Consider the following 16692-nt stretch of genomic DNA (forward strand, 5'->3'; position numbering starts at 1 on the left):
GGAAAGATCACCACTAGAGATTTCTACGCGGCCGATGCAGTTTCATGCTTTTTTAATGTCTTTGATTCCATTCATGGCTAATGGGTTTTATCTGTAGTTTGACTCTAATCTCTGTGTTACATTTAATGGCATAGGCACTGCTCATGTATCACACTTGCAGGTCTTTGATGTTTTGAAAAAATTGCAGTCTTGTAGCCTGTGGGAGAGGTGTGGAGAGAGAGAGAGCGGGGGAGAGGGGGGAGGGTGAGGCAAAAGCCAGAAAGAAGAGAGAGAGAGGGGGTGAGGTAGAAACGAAAGGCAAAAAGAGAGAGAGAGAGAGAGAGAGAGAGAGAGAGAGAGAGAGAGAGGCAAGGGAGAGAGAGGGAGAGGGAAGGAAATGAAAAATATGATTGTTTATTTAAATATCAAAACTTGTTACAAGGTTATCACTGATACAAAAGATTTTGTAACTTTCCTTTTTTATCAGAAATTTCGAGAGAGAAAGAGAGGGAGAGAGAGGGATGAATCTCTACAATAACAATTATGACTCATTTAATTAAAATTATGCCTCCTCCCCTCATACCTCTTCCAGGATCCCTGTAATGACTCACATGCTGATAAACCAAACTCTGACTATGAAAACTTTGTGCTACCATGGAGGAAATGCTACTTCATTTTTCCCTGATTTATCAAATCAGATTATGCACACTTCTATACTTCCTATCATTAAATAGTGTTCAAACATTATTATCATTATTGGGATCTTGCCAACTGTTCATTGGGTTGAGTCATAGTTTTGATTTCGACAAAAATGTGATAAAAGTTTTTTGAGAGAGAGAGAGAGAGAGAGTCAGACAGACAGACAGTTGGACAGAAAGAGAGATGAAGATGATGACAAGCTTGAAATATTCTGCCATCTTTTCAAACTGCATCGCAATAGTCTACAAATAAACTACAGCAACCAGCTAATCAATGAAACTGAAAGATTTAGGTTTTAGTTTTGTCAAAATGATTGGCTGCACCATTTCTCTTTTCACATACATATTCACACACAGGAGAAAGTAAAACAAAGCAGCCTATGATCTTTAAACTTCCCTGACATATTGATACTTTTAAGTACTTCTGGACTCTAGTGTTAAACAATACTAGATTGTGACTGATCATAATATAGCTGTGTTATTCTGACACAATAGAACTGCTGATTTTTCGGTAGCTGAAAGTAGTCTTTCATTTTAAAACATACATGTATGTGGCACAATCTTTTTAAGTGCTATAAATATTAATTATTTATAAATAATGTAAATTCTTGCACTCGGACTAAATGAAGAGTCAAATACACCAACATGTTTTCAAGTCATCTCCACCCTAAATAATAACATTTAGTTTTTTTTTTTAATTGTCTCATCAAAAGGATGTACAATTACAGTGTGCAAAGGGAAAGACACACAGTGCTGGGTGGACCAAAAAGTATGAAACCTGGTAAGGATTGATCTAGGCACTAGGCACTAGGCAGGGCCTGGGGCCCATAGCCAGCAATTACAAAAGGAGGTTCTTTTTCTGAAAATGTGGACCTTTGGTCATGAAACCATAGTTTACCTAGATCAAATTTACCCAGAGTGGGCCTTTTCCACAGCAAAAAGGAGGATTCTTTTTAACTCCCTGAACTTGGCCTGACTACAGACCTGCAAAGGGTAGTAGGACCTCAGAATAAATGTCATGAGACCACTGAGAATGAATGTTACATCACACTAGCTAGCCTGTTAATCTGATTGCATTCAGCAAGAGTCCCCATGGAGTTAGTACACACTAGCCTACCTGTGGCATAACTCATTCTGAACATCCCCTTTGTCCATGCTTTGCTCAGTATTTTTGTATGATATATAATTTCCAAAATCTTATCACATTTTTGTTTGCTTATCTGCAATATATGTGGTAGCATAAAACAGTTGACGGTTTCATAAAATCATGATAAAAATGAGCGATGAAGCCCTGAAGCACTTAACATCAGAGAAACAATGCCATAAATCAGCCCTGACTAGAAAATTGTTACAAAAACTTCACAACAAGACAGGTACCAACACGATTTCAACATAAATGTCTAAAAACAAAGCAAAAACCCCCACAATTAGACAGGTACCAACACGATTTCAACATAAATGTCTTAAAACAAAGCAAACTATGCTGTGTCAGAGTCAAACTGGAATGATAAGGTGCATTCACACATGAAGATAAAACCAAACTGATTTGAGTCTAAAACGTGTCACCAAAGCACATAATATCCAAGGGTTAATTGGATCAACACAGTTTATGAAGACATTGCAAAGCTAGGTTTAGTGCAATTAAAAATGGTTATTTTTATATCCAAAATTGCCATTTGGTTTGTCTGATGACAACTTAGACCTAAGATCTAAACAGTTAAAACTCTTGTGTGAATGCATCAACCAGACTGACTGCCCATACTTTAGAATAATACATAAATGTCTTCCACAGCACACATAATGACCAGGTGAAACTAATTGTCCTGATTTTTTTCCTCAGTTCACATGTCATCGGGTTCAGCCTTATTTGTATGGTTCACATCCCACTTCACAATCTAAAGGGAAATGGTCCTCAAGGCTATCAGGCTGGTTGCCATATATATATATATATATATATATATATATATATATATATATATATATATATATATATATATATATATATATATATATATATATATATATATATATATATATATTAACACCATGGTTTGATGTTTTCTTCCTTGTTTTCTTCCTTGTTTAAAAACATATGTGCTTATCTGTTGATGGTCTTTTGATGACTTTTCTTCCTTGTTTAAACAGCCATATGCTTGTACCGTTGACAGACTAGTCTTCACAATCATCATCTCCTAATTCTAAGATGAGAAATAGCTGTCAATTGACTCCACTTGCTAGTGAAAGTAACACGAAATTTTTATGTAATATCTCAATTTTTTTTCACAAAAGAAAATGTTACATCATTCTGTCCACCTCTGTTTATTTAACATCATTCTTGTTAGTTTAAGAAGGGCAATCCGGAACACATTTGGACTAACTTTGAAAAATTAAGCCCATCCAAAGTGGATTGGAAAATCTCGATCCATCTTTGCCTTTTCACATTCTAGTCTCCACTTACTGATCTCTTAGAGCGCATTCAGAACCTCAGACACACAGATCCTTGGATCAAATATGGCCAACCCACTTGAACATTTGTTGCGTAATCCCCGCGGGGAATCTATTCAATGTCTACAGGAATTAGGCGACAAGCTTTTTAGTGGGTCACCATATTTGACCTGCAGATCTGTTAGACCCCATTTCCAGAGATTAGATCGATCTACTTTAGATCGACCTAACTCCCTGGGGGTTCACGCTAAATAGCTGTCAGCCAAGCGGACACGAAAGTTAATTAACCCCTTACAGCTTGTAGTAGGCGGGACGGACATTTAAGCCGGATTATCTGACAGTAATCTAGTGAGACTCCCCGCGGGGATAGATCGATCTAAAAGCTCTGGGAATACAGCCTTATAGTCTGCTGTTCTGAATGAGCTCTTGTTTGTATTGCATGGCATAGCATATTCAAACATGGTCATAAAATATGCAGTGATATGCAATTATACAGTTCTATGCAGGCATTTTTGATACTGTCAGCAGTAAAAACATGTGAGACAATTACTGGTATTTCTAGGCCCAATTTGAAACATTAAACTGCCTTCAAAAAAAAATAATAAACGACTGTGGCACAATTATAGCTTTTTAATGGTTTAAGCAGATCATAATCTTAAACCTGTGGTCATGTCTGAACATGACATAATTTTCTACACATAATTTAGATAGACGGCTGAACAAAAATTCAGCTTTCTAGCCCCATGCACCTGCCCCTAGGACATTACCTATCAGTGATCCACAGGTACCCTGATTTTCACAGTCTACTAGAGACTCACATCAATGAGGAATACCAGCCCGCTTGGCGCCAGGTGTCGCTAGTGTGAATTCAGTCCTTCCACAGTCGCCATGTTGGATATTGTATACGTTGGACTGTGGTACTGGCCTTAATAAACATGCCTCAATATTGTTGTTTACCTGAATGTCAAAGTCGGCAAGGTGGGCATAATTTTCTTGAGGATTCAGGGCTTCGTTTGAAGTGAAGGGTTGCCCATGTCAACACACCTTCCATGTTAAAGGGTCAGTTACAACTTGACCCAGGAACAGTAATTAGGCCCCTAAAGATAGACGAGTTGCCTCAAAAAGAATACACGTAAAAAGGTTAATTGATCTTGGCAAAACTTATAAAGTTTTGGAAAGAGAGCTCCATAGCAAGAAAGTGCCCCTAGGAAGTATGATTTATCAAAGTGCGTTTTCTTATGTCCGTAATTTCAGAAGAGTTGTCAGTAAATATATATAAGTCCCGGTAGCCTACTACCCGCATAAGGTTGTGTTATTAAGTAATATCCTTTTTTTTTTGTTGTATTGAGCATGACCGGTAATGTTAATTAAATAATTATTTTTATTTAAAATCATTATTCAGTACCTCGTAAGAATCATAAAACTAGGTATAGTTAGATAATTTATTTGTTCATGTATAGATCCAATTTCTCAGCCAATGGAATAATGCATGTTTGGAAATCTTTTTGTAACAGTTTAAGAAATAAAATTTAAAGAAAGAAAACATTTTATAAATGAACAGTTTTTGTTCTTTTTTTACAAAATAGCACTTCTGAATTGTTTTACTTGAGTAGAAACACCATGTTATTTCATCACTCTGAAAATTCATTAAAAAGCAGCAAAACCAAATATTTTATTTAAACAAAATAATTATTCAGTCCATAGTAAAAACCATGAAACCATGTAATACTTAGATAATTTATTTGTGCTATAACTTTCCTGAATATATAGCTGCAATTTCTCAGCCAATGGATTACTGTAGGTATGGAAAACTTTTTGTAACAGTTTAAGAAATAAAAATTAAAGAAAGCAAACATTTTACAAATTAACACAGTTTTTTGTTCCTTTTTACAAAATAGTACTTATGAATTATTTTACTTGAATAGAACCACCACATTATGTCATCACTTTGAAAAGGAGAGACAATTCTTTAAAAAGCAGAAAAACCAAATTATTTGCTGTAAATACAACTAGCAATTTATTTCATCCCACTAAAATACTTTACAAAATAGCATCATGGTTTTTTTTTTATTACAGTTAAATATTATTAAAAACAGCATAAACACATAAGTACTTTTTGTAAAGAATATAGCACCACCAAATTATTTCATTTTAGTGAAAACATTTTTTAAAATTGCACTTCAAAATTATGATTGCAGCTAAAACCATCTCATACAGGGGTACTTTCTATAAACTGGTTGACACATACTTCCTATAGTGTTTTTCATTAAAAAAAGTTAGCCTGGGCAAAATACATGTAGAAAAATATCCAGCGTCAGAATGAATCAACCCCACAAACAGATCTTTGAATGTAAACACAGCAAAATAGCAGAATGGGCGATTTGTAATGAACATCTGGCCTTCTAACTTAGTATAGTATTCGCGGGTTTTCTTTATGCCCAGATTCGTGCACGAGATACACATTCCAAAAAGGGGAAATCGGGTCCGGGTCCAACTGTCATGTGTCTGCAATGGTTTTGGACACAACAATTATTCATACAGTTTGTTCATATACTTCTTCTCTGTAGCTGACATTATCTCTCCAAATCTGGAAGCAGTGATCCGCCATTGTCTCTCCTTGTGTCAGATTGCGCTCTTTCCTTGTTGTAACTTGCTATGCTCAGTGTCCTTCGCTGTTTGTTCCTCAACCTGAAATAGTCATATCCCATTAAAGCATGGTAGATGGTTACAGCATTAAATAGTTAAGATACAATTTTATATTTCTATGATGTCACACATCACCTAGTTTGATAATTCTTTCTCATATTTGGGCCTGATTCTTAATATTAGACCTCTGTTTTCACTTACATCATTCCATCTATCCATGCATTATTGTTTTCATGGCACTTGGCAATAGTTGTTGTCCATCACAGCCGCCTGTAAGTCAGCTTTAGGGTAGGCATAACTGGTGGCTACATCAATCTTTGCCGCTGATGTGAAGTGACGGGTAAGATTCCTGAAGTAATCATTTTATCCTGCTCTTGAAGTTGGCTGTCCTGGGGTCCTGAAATCGACAGTTTCAGGCTCTGCCCCCAATATATGGGCCTTCTTTGGGTAACCTTATAAAGAAAAAAATAAGTACATTTACTAAGTATAAAAAATCTTCGTCTTTCGTGCTACTAAAACAAAATATGAGCGTAGGCCTACTCGTACCTACAGTAGTCTACATGTACATAACATGTCAGATTTGACACACACACACCTCGACTAATGTTCGATTTTTTTCAAGGAAAATAGTTAGCATTCGTGTTTTTCAAGCACTAAATGAAAAGAAAACACATACCTTTCAGTCAATTCACATTTTCATCCAGATGTTATGGCACCACATTCAAGTAAATTGCGTTTGAGTTGGTTCACTGTCAGCGACGCGTGCACAGGCTCCATGTTAAACTCTGGTGTAAAGCCGTGAGCGAGATTCTGCGAGATTTAAGAAGGACTGCTTTCACCCCCACGCCATCTAGCGGCAGACCCTTAAAGCGGGTATTCCCCATTATCAGGATGTTACAAGTGGGGCTGGCAGAGGCTCAGGAGGCACACTGATGACAGAGGTCATATCCCAATGTTTTCAGATAACCCGGATAATCAGGATGTCAACTGGTTGTGATAATGGTTTTGATTCCAAGGAAAAAGGAAAAGTTTCAAAATCCGTTAAATTAAAAATGATCCAACCTAAAAGTCTTATTACTAAATCTAAACCTATCATGATGAAAGGTACAGTTTGTGCATATGTAGCAAGCAAACCTTAAGGTAAAAGTCAAGAAATGTAGTTCTTAATTTGTTTAAGCCTCATAGGCCATGCATGTCTACACGGTTACCAAAAACACACAAAACATTACCTTTTAAAACCTTCCCCTGGTCTCATAAATCTAGTGAAATAAATAGCAAATCAAAACTTACACATATCGCCAGATGTTTTAAATCAATGTACACTGAGCCTGAGGTCATACTGCCTGTAAAATCTGCTCTTGTTCTTCGTGGTAGCTCAAAAAATCCACAAAAATGGTGTCCCAGTGTATCTGTGTCCTTAATGACACCTGTGTGTATGTGTGTGTATACCTGCCGGATAGCCTAGACTAAAATGTCATAAAAGTCGGGAACCGTCTGTTATCAGAAATGGGACTGCAGCCTGTAAAGTCACATGTCATCAAGCTGACTTCTCGTTGTGGGGCTTCCAAGGAGCAAGTGTTGAACTCACTTTTTCATTACATCATACATGTTTAGCTCTGAAATCAGCAGTCAGAAATGGGGTTGCTCACCAGTAAAATCTTATCTTGCCAAGATGCAGGAAATGTGTGTTAATTTAAGTTACTCATGTGGGGCTTCAGAGACATAAAACTTTAATCATCAAATTGATTGCATTATAAATACACAACACCTAGTCTGTTATTAATGTATACATTCATGCTTTTATGTGTCTTATATATATATATAATAAACTTCCATATTGTTAAAAGAAGCCAGTTAATTTCATATCACCAGAGATCTTTATGTAAATGTGTAGGCAGATGGGAAGGTTTCACATGGATAAAAATTCAGTCATTGAATGACTTTAATTACTGACATATTTCATTTATGTATAGCACAATTATTTTATTATTTTTTGGTAAAACAGAGAGGATTTCAAAGGAATTGCCATCAGCAACCAGTTTATTAAATCACAACACCCATTTTCTAAATATCTCATTTTTTTCTGCTTTCTGAGTATTGATTTGAGACTGAGTGAGAACACTGCTGTCTGGCACCCATTTAAAACAGAGTATGTTTCTGCATATCTCAAGTTTTTGAGCATAATTACAAAAAAGGGGGATATCCAATGCCATCATAAATAAATTGGTTAAAAAATAAATTAATTCATTAATTAAAGTAATTGAATGATTGGATGGAATAATAAATGCATGATTCACTAAATAAATAAATAAATAAATAAATAAATAAATAAATAAATAAATAAATAAATAAAATCCATAAATCTAGCCTACATGAGTATGTGACATACAGGTTGTATCAAAATCACATTCCAAAACTTAGTTAAGTTAACCACACTGAAAATCAGCACCCAATTAACTTCCATTCACCCAATCAAACTTATAACTATAAATATCATGCATGTAACTAATGCGACACAGGGTATTTAAATCAGGCTCTGTGAATTGAAAACACTTTCACATTTAATTCTCCACTTCCTGGCAACTTGTTAAATCGTGATTCGCATTAAGGAAATCCTTTCTTAATCTTCCTTTCATATTTACAGGATACTGCTAAAAATACCCAGCAACAGATGTCTTTCCATGAATAATCATTGAACCTGATAATTCTTAATGGGATATAAAATTGATCTTTCATTTTTTTTCATCAGGATTTTCATCAGGATATTTGTGACATCATGCAAAAAGTACGTCACTACCATATATGTTTTTTACCAGTCAAATTTCTTGAATGAAAAAAAAGGTTTTGTTTTAAATAACATAATTAAAAGTACCAAGGATATTATTACACCATTGTCCTTGTACACATGCTAACTGAATACTGTCTGTTATGAAAAAAAGGGGATTGGATATTTTTAAGAATAATAAATAAATGATAAATTGTTGAATCTGAATACAGATCACACTAAAAAAACTCTCATATGCAAAAGGACCTTTTCAAAAATAAAGTATCTCAGACATCCTTAATTACATAATGTCAGATATAAAAAATGTGTGTCGAAATCACACGGACTAAAACAATAGCGCATAATCCAAGCTGAAACATACATCTAATAATTCTTCATCTCCTCTGAATCGAATCAGTAGCTTTTCAAAGGCAATACACGTCAAACTCATCCAGTAAATATCGGTATTTTGGAATCCCTACAGCGACTCTTCTAAGCAGACGACAGGACAGACTTCATAAACTTGGAGCAAACCCAAAATTAAATGGATTTTAGAGGCCCATAGAAGGCAATAAAAAGGCAGAGACCAGAGAATCCAATTAGCAAATGTGAACATTATCAAGGAACCTCATCTGCTCTGAGCTAGACAGAATTACTTTGATGAACATTTGCAAGATGGAAGGGGACAGATCAGGAGCTTTATACGGACAGACGAGCACTATGCTGACTGGGGGATTCTGAGGCCCATTTTCAGTGGAGAGTGATCTGCCTATCTCAGTACAACTAATCTGTACAGCCCCTGGGAGTGTGATTACAAAGTGGAAATGACATCAAACTGGACATGTATATTTGTTTCATCTTGACCCACTTGAAAGTTTACCACATAACCCACCGGGAAGCTATTCATTATCTATTAGGGGATTTATGCCAGAATCTTTCAAGCGGGTTGGCCATATTTCATCCATGGTAATAAGTAACACTAGGTTAGACAGACCTATCTTCAATATAAACCAGCTTTAAGATTGTCATACCTGTGGTGTCTTGCTAATGAAAAAGGTTATTTTTATAACATTATATCTCAAAAATGAATCAATGAATTATTATATGGGGCTGTCTACCTGATATAGTGTCAGAGAGAGAGAGAGAGAGAGAGAGAGAGAGAGATGAGGTTGAAATTCAATCAGGAATCATTATGAAAAAGCTATTGTTAAACATGAAGTCTTTCTTTAGCATACCCAAAGATTAAAAATCAAAACTGTTGTGAGCATTTCAAAAGTAAAACATGCATACACTAGTATATCAGATAATGGTCCTATAAGTGTGTGTTTACAGTTTAACATGCATGTATCAACTTTTTATCTAAAACAGAGCTTTACAACTCGCATAGAGTTTCACATTCCTATATCACTTTTTATCTAAAATATAAAGCTTTCATTATCTACCTCCAAATGACTTCCTGGTTATTTAATAACATAGATTCTTTACAGATACAGAACAGGTTTGAAATATAATAGACAAAGAATACACATTCATGTTGAATAATTTCAAACTCTTCAATTTCTACACTGACTTTAAAAGGCATACCATGGTGAGAGCTTCAGTCCCGAGACTCAAGACATTGGAAGTCATACTGATACTGTGAGCTAGACCCGTCTAGTGAGAACTTCTCACTATATATATATATATATATATACACACACAGACCAGATTTGAGGTTGGTTCCCCCCCTCTCCCCTATACTTATTCAATACTATACAGTTGAACTTCCATGATAATCACAGCCACATATATCACATTAAATCTCAAATACCTTTTACATGTCTGTTCATTTCTGAATTGATTCATTTGGCTAAAATGGCCACTGTCTATTATATTGCCAGCTTAAATGTCAAAATCATATACAGACCTTTACATAGCATCATCCTGGAAAGCACATACTATAATGATAGGGCAATGTAAACCATTTTACAATATTGATAAGCATGGATTTCACAATCAATTAGCAATTGGGGTACATGTGTGGGGTACAATGGGTGTGTGTGTGTGTGTGTGTGTGTGTGTGTGTGTGTGTGTGTGTGTGTGTGTGTGTGTGTGTGTGTGCTCTCTCTCCTTCAAATGGTTTACAAGTTTTAATTGGTCGGTTGGGCAATGCATTTTGGAGGTCATTTTGATCACATAGGTATTGAGAGAAATGTCTGTAGGGCACTTTTTTGTAATGCTATCAATTTCAAAAGAGCACATCATCAAGAAGTTTGGTAAAAGGTTCCCTATACTAATACAATCCTTATGGTATCAAAGGACACACAGAATTTTTAAAAAATCAAAAGCAAAACATAGCAGCATATAACACTAATTATATAACACTAATTACTAAATTAATACCACAAGTTTGCTATTACCAGCTCCTAAATTAATAACACCTTTGGCTCTAAAACTTGTGGTTTAGTAAGTCATCAGACTTTCATGAGGACAAAATGATTTCTAAAAAATCACCCAGCACTGGCTAATGTTTGGGACTTCCTTAGATCAAAGGTATCATAGCAACAATCCAGTCCTTGTCACGGCTTTCCAATCAGTGCACTGTTACTTAATACAAATGGTTTGTTTTCGTGACTTAAAGTGGTTTTGTCAGGTCGATGACCACTCTGATGACCACCTGTGTGTTTAATGGAACACTGACCACTATCTTATTTGAAAAAAAAAAAGGAATACAGATAATTTACATGTATCTGTCTTGTTCTAATAATGATATGTCCAAAGATCATTCAGTCAAAAGATGTATTTACAATGTGGCAATGATGTTGGTTGCACATAATCACATAAAGTTCGCAGTCTGTGGTCATGTAATTACTCTATCACTGATTGCAATCAATTTCTCTGCCACCTGTGCAAAAAGTACATGCTCATTGTCATTTGCTTCTGAAATCCCTGACCTGCTGATCCCTAAAATTTAACATAATTGACCTATGCCGCTCAAAAACAATGTAGAAATAACATAAAGAAACCTGTAAGACATCATTAAGGGGATGAGCTAACATACAGAAAATGATGGGGAGGGGGGGGGGGAGGAAGGATCGAGAGACAAGGAAATAATGTTCAGTTTCTCTTTCGATTTACAGTGACAATTCTATGACAGCTGCTGCATCAAACAAATCTTTGTTTCCACTATTACTTTGCAGGAAAACCTCTCCAGGAACTTATCAACATATCATTTATATAAATTCGATGACTAGATGACTTAAAGGAATTATTAAAGGACTTGATGAACAAACACTTTCTATTCTTCTTTATTTAGTCTATTGAACATAACTGGATTTTAGTTCTTAATTGAATATAAATATCTTTTACCATCGTTATATTAAAGACAACAAAAAACCTATTTTACAACATCAAATATGTCTAGAGGTCAGCTTAGTATGAAAAAAAAAGATCTACCTCTAATCATGCACAAAACTTTATTGTAAATACAGACAGACAGACAGACAGACGGACAAACAGACAGATGAACAAACAAGTGTCAAACAGGTGAATAAGCAGACTGACAGATAAATTGAAAGATAATATTATATGTCTTCAGCTAGACATAGGCAGACATTCATACTGGTACATTCATACAAGCAGATGACAAAATGCCTACCCTTACTAGTCTAGATATGTGCATATACCAGCATCTGCCATGTACTGCATCATTAAATCACACCAACAAGACAGACGTATATTTTTACATTGTATCCAGCTGACAGACAGACAGACAGACAGTATAAAAACCTACCTTCCACAGACATACAAGAATCAGCAATACACCGAGCATTTGCCACAGGATTCAGATAGCCTCAATATTTATGTTTTATCAAATGTATTGTTTAATGTATTATCTTCCAATTAATCATTCAACAATGCCTGCATGCATACTGTTCGTTTATATATATATATATATATATACAGTGCACACACTAGCAGTCACATCAGAGATCAGAGGGATCACGATTCCTTGCAGTGATCTCCATGTTTGATAAGAATTTTGATAACAGAGTTATCCACATGCACAGTTTTCACTTATAGCATAATACACGTGCATGCAGCCGAAAATCCCGTCAACTAATTCAAAATGTTCATTAGTTGTAATTAAATGGCAGATCCAGGGGCGTGTTGGGGAGGGGAGGGGTGGTGTCATGTGCCACCCCTTTAGCAAAGGTTACCCTCCTTCTCCATCCCCTAAACAATATAATGAGTGAAACCAGACAAAACTTTGAAATTTTCCATTTTTGTGTCCTATTTATGGAAAATTTTTCATTGCCTAACATCATGGCCAAGTGAAGTGAGGGCAAAAACCCTTCCTTGTGCAACCTCCCCACCCAGAGTATATCTCACATTTCCCAATGAAACTATTTATGTAGATCAATCTTACTCCATGTGGACTCTTGCTGAATGCAATCAGTTAAACAGATTTACAGGACTTCTCTTGTTTCCAACATATACCAGCTTTTCTGTAATCTACTCAGAGCCTGGAGGAGTTGTGTTAGAGTGCATTCCCATAGATTTAGATCAATCCATCTAGATCAACCTAACTCCCTAGGGGTTCACGCTAAATTGATGTCAGCCAAGCACGCATGGTAGTTTATTACCCCCTTTCAGCTTTTAGTGGACAAGAAAGACGCTTAAGCCGGCTAAGCTGACAGTAATCTAGTGAGACTCCCCACAGGGATAGATCGATCTAAAATCTGTGGGAATGGGGTCTTAATCTGTGTTAAATAAAAGTTTCAATGGGTGTGAGCCCTAAAACAACCCTGAGAAAAAAATGTCACAAGCAATTTAAGCTCATCTTTTCAGCCATCTCCAGTGTGTATATCCTTTTTTGTTGGATATCTTAGTATTACCAAACTAAATACCTCTATACAAGTTCCACTATAACATTAAAGTATGCATGCATGTCCTTTTTTTAAAAAAAAATTAATCTCATTCATATTCTAATAGGTCAATGTGGAGCCACACAACCTGATAATAAAAAATTCCAACAATTATTGCAGTAAGGTTTATCATCCCAGACTGTGCTAACTCCTACAAATATTCTAACTGTAAATCAAATATGCTGTGACTGATCTTATCTGTGTATAAAATTCCAAGCTAACTATATCGCTGCCTTATACCAACCTTCAACTACTCCAAAATATTCTCAGTTGTATGTCTAAAAAAACTTCTTTTTCTCGGCGACCCAGAATTTGCTTCATGTATGAACTACAGGCACCGTTTGATGCTCTTAATGTATATTGAGATACATCATATATCTGTTATAGATCTCAATATTTATATATATATAATTTTTCTGGGTCAGGTGCATGATCTAAGCTTCATGACTTCCTTGATCTATAATTCTACCTTTGATGAGGATAGGGAAATACATACCAGGTCTACAACCAGTAATTTCAAAGGAGGGGGTTCTTTTTTGAAAATGTGGACCTTTTACCCCCACCCCCCTCAGTTAAACCCAACTTAAGGAATGGCATGAAATCAAGATAAAATTTGGATTCGGATTGGACCTTCTTCATCAAAAGGGGCAGAGTTTTGAACCCCCCTCCCTTACCTGCAAACCTGAATACATTCACCATTATCAATTAAAACATCAAAGGTCTTACTTCTCTATTTTCACATCGACAGACCTCAATTTTTATAACCGTTAATGTGTCAATAATATTTTTATAATGTTTTTGGAAAATGATAAGCTTGGATTAATAGTTGCATATTACATAATGTTAGGTTTTGGCCTAATGGGAGTCACCTCAACAGAGATGCAACTTTAACTCATGAAGTTTCTTTTTTCCAATTTTTCATTTTTGTTTTAATAGACTTTATATGCATCATTGCAGACTATCCTCCACAAACTTTTTTCAGGATTCTTTCATTTAAACATAAAAGGCACTCCTAATAATAAAATTTACAACGTTGTTTGAATTTAGCCAATTTCAAACAGTTTAACTCTAGCTGTCAGTACATCTATTTCAGAAGGTGAAAACTTGCATGCAGGCTCATATGCTATATTATGTTGTTCATTCATAAATGTTTGCTTATACAATATGTGAATTAAAGTCAGAGCAGCTGTATCCACCCTTTCATCGACTTGTCTTTACCCTTTCCCTTTCCCACTCTGAACACCTGTGCATCTTCACCCATCCATTCATGTATTCTATCATTTGTTCATTCATCCATTTACTCACTCATTCATTCATTCATCAACACATCCAATATTTTTATTTATTCATTCCTCACTCTTTCATTCATAAAATTCATTAATTAATTTTTCACTAGTATTTTCCTTTTATTCATTATTGAGTTTTTCATTCTTTTTCTTTTCCTCCATACTTAATTTCTATTCATTTGTTGTTATTTTTTTTTTAACTTGTCCCCTTTCTAATTTACGTACTGGTTTCTTCATTCCACTCTTAACTGACTCATTTGTTTGTTCATTCATTCCTTCTCTCCTCCATTCATCACTTTCTTATAATTAACATTAATCAACCTGTACAATCCTCAGTTTGGAGGGTTTATTTATTCACTTGCCCACTCCCTCAGACACTTACTTCAGGGGTGGACCCAGAGATATTTTCTGACAGTCGTACAAATTATCTTTGTTGATCCATCCTCTTTTTTACCCATCTTTCAACAGAAAAAAATTGAATGCCCTCAATGTAAATTTGAAAAATCTGAACATCTTCTGGAAGATACAGAAAATGGTCTCAATCCACCCCTGAATTTATCTACTCATTAATTTTTTTCTTTCCTACTTTCCACTCCTCCATTATCAATCATTTCCTAATTAATACTGGCTAAATTTCTTAAACCCTTCATTCAGGAGCCGAAAACTTCTCTTCCTGACCCTAAGACCCTAATTTGCCTTCATCTTTCACTACATTCCTCCTTCCCTCACTCTTCCATTCATCACTTAGCATTAACATTAATTAACTTGTTCATCCCCCCATTCACAAGGCTTATTCATTGACCCACTCACACTTGCTTACACAATAAATGAATGCGAGAGATGACCACCGTCACTGCCCCTTGATTTTGTGTTGTCCTCACATCCACTGATAACTTCCTTGTCATGAATGAGCTTTCCGTGGGCCGAATTACACCAGCATGACAGTGTTAACAAAAGAGCAAGAAAAGGCAGGTGGAAGTTATTTCAATACTGGCAATGAAGGGATTGCACTACTCAGTTATTTAAGTGGTTTAAGGTTGGATAGAGACCACTTTCTTGTGTTGTTGTTATAAGGGAAAGTTGTGTGTTAAAATACAGAGAGTACAATGGGGGAGAGCAACCTAGCTAAAGAAATTAAATACTAAACCATCTTGAGGAGGTGCTAGTTAACAGTTTAATAGCTATCTTTTTTTTTTTTTTTTTTTTTTTTTGGAAACTAAAAATAAGAATGCTGAAGTGATAAGATGTTTCTAAAACTACGTATCTAAATGCTAAAATGCTACTGGAATGCTAAAGATAGTATTGCAATAGTGAAAAAAAGGATTTAAGAAAAAATTTAAACAGATTAAGTAAATTAAAAACAACATTTTGATAAATATTAATTACTAGTTATATGGCCATACTTCGTGAATGAAGTATCTCTTTGACCAGCATTATAATATCAAAAAATATGGGTAAATTTCACACAAAGAATGAATTAAACATTTGGGTTACAAGTGGTGCCTGGATCTGGAAGTCAATTAACATGAACAGTCCGATAAGTTATTTACAACTAGATAAAGCAGGGGATTGACCACGCTGTGCAAATTAAAAAAGCACACCTCCTGATGCTAGCTCCCATTTGTTTCTTTGGCAAACAAATTTTTAACATCACACTCTCATTTCCCATACATTGTATGGCAGAAGTGCGGTGACCAAAATTCACTCCCTGAAAAACATTTATACTCACCAACCAAGCAAAGTGGAGAGATACAAGTATTAATCAGCTATCACCGTAAATAATGAGAGGAAAACTTGCAAGTGACTATCACATAACATAGCTCACAAATCACTTACATTACACACCGTGCCTCACATAAAAAACCCATTCAGTAAGGAGCAGTGGCACAAAAAGAGAAAGAGCCATTTGTTGCAATTAATTCAAGCTATCTGTAATCATTAAAGAGGTAAGGCAAGTGCTCGTCCTA

General features: G+C 35.4%; 1 protein-coding gene and 1 long non-coding RNA gene across 12 annotated transcripts in view; both read right to left on the bottom strand.

Annotated features, from left to right (window-relative positions):
- The window catches only part of LOC106151030 (rap1 GTPase-activating protein 1), a 135313-nt gene that overhangs the window by 45415 nt on the left and 73206 nt on the right, over positions 1-16692 (bottom strand). The window lies entirely within an intron of this gene.
- LOC147759860 (uncharacterized) lies at positions 5115-6660 on the bottom strand. The gene is made up of 3 exons (XR_015331227.1): positions 6445-6660; positions 5970-6220; positions 5115-5810 (listed from the first exon to the last, which is right to left on the bottom strand). It is a non-coding gene; the product is annotated as an uncharacterized LOC147759860 (long non-coding RNA).

Source organism: Lingula anatina, chromosome 9, assembly GCF_051362555.1.
Source record: "Lingula anatina isolate TDL-2025a chromosome 9, LinAna3.0, whole genome shotgun sequence".
In the NCBI taxonomy this organism is placed as follows: Eukaryota; Metazoa; Brachiopoda; class Lingulata; order Lingulida; family Lingulidae; genus Lingula; species Lingula anatina.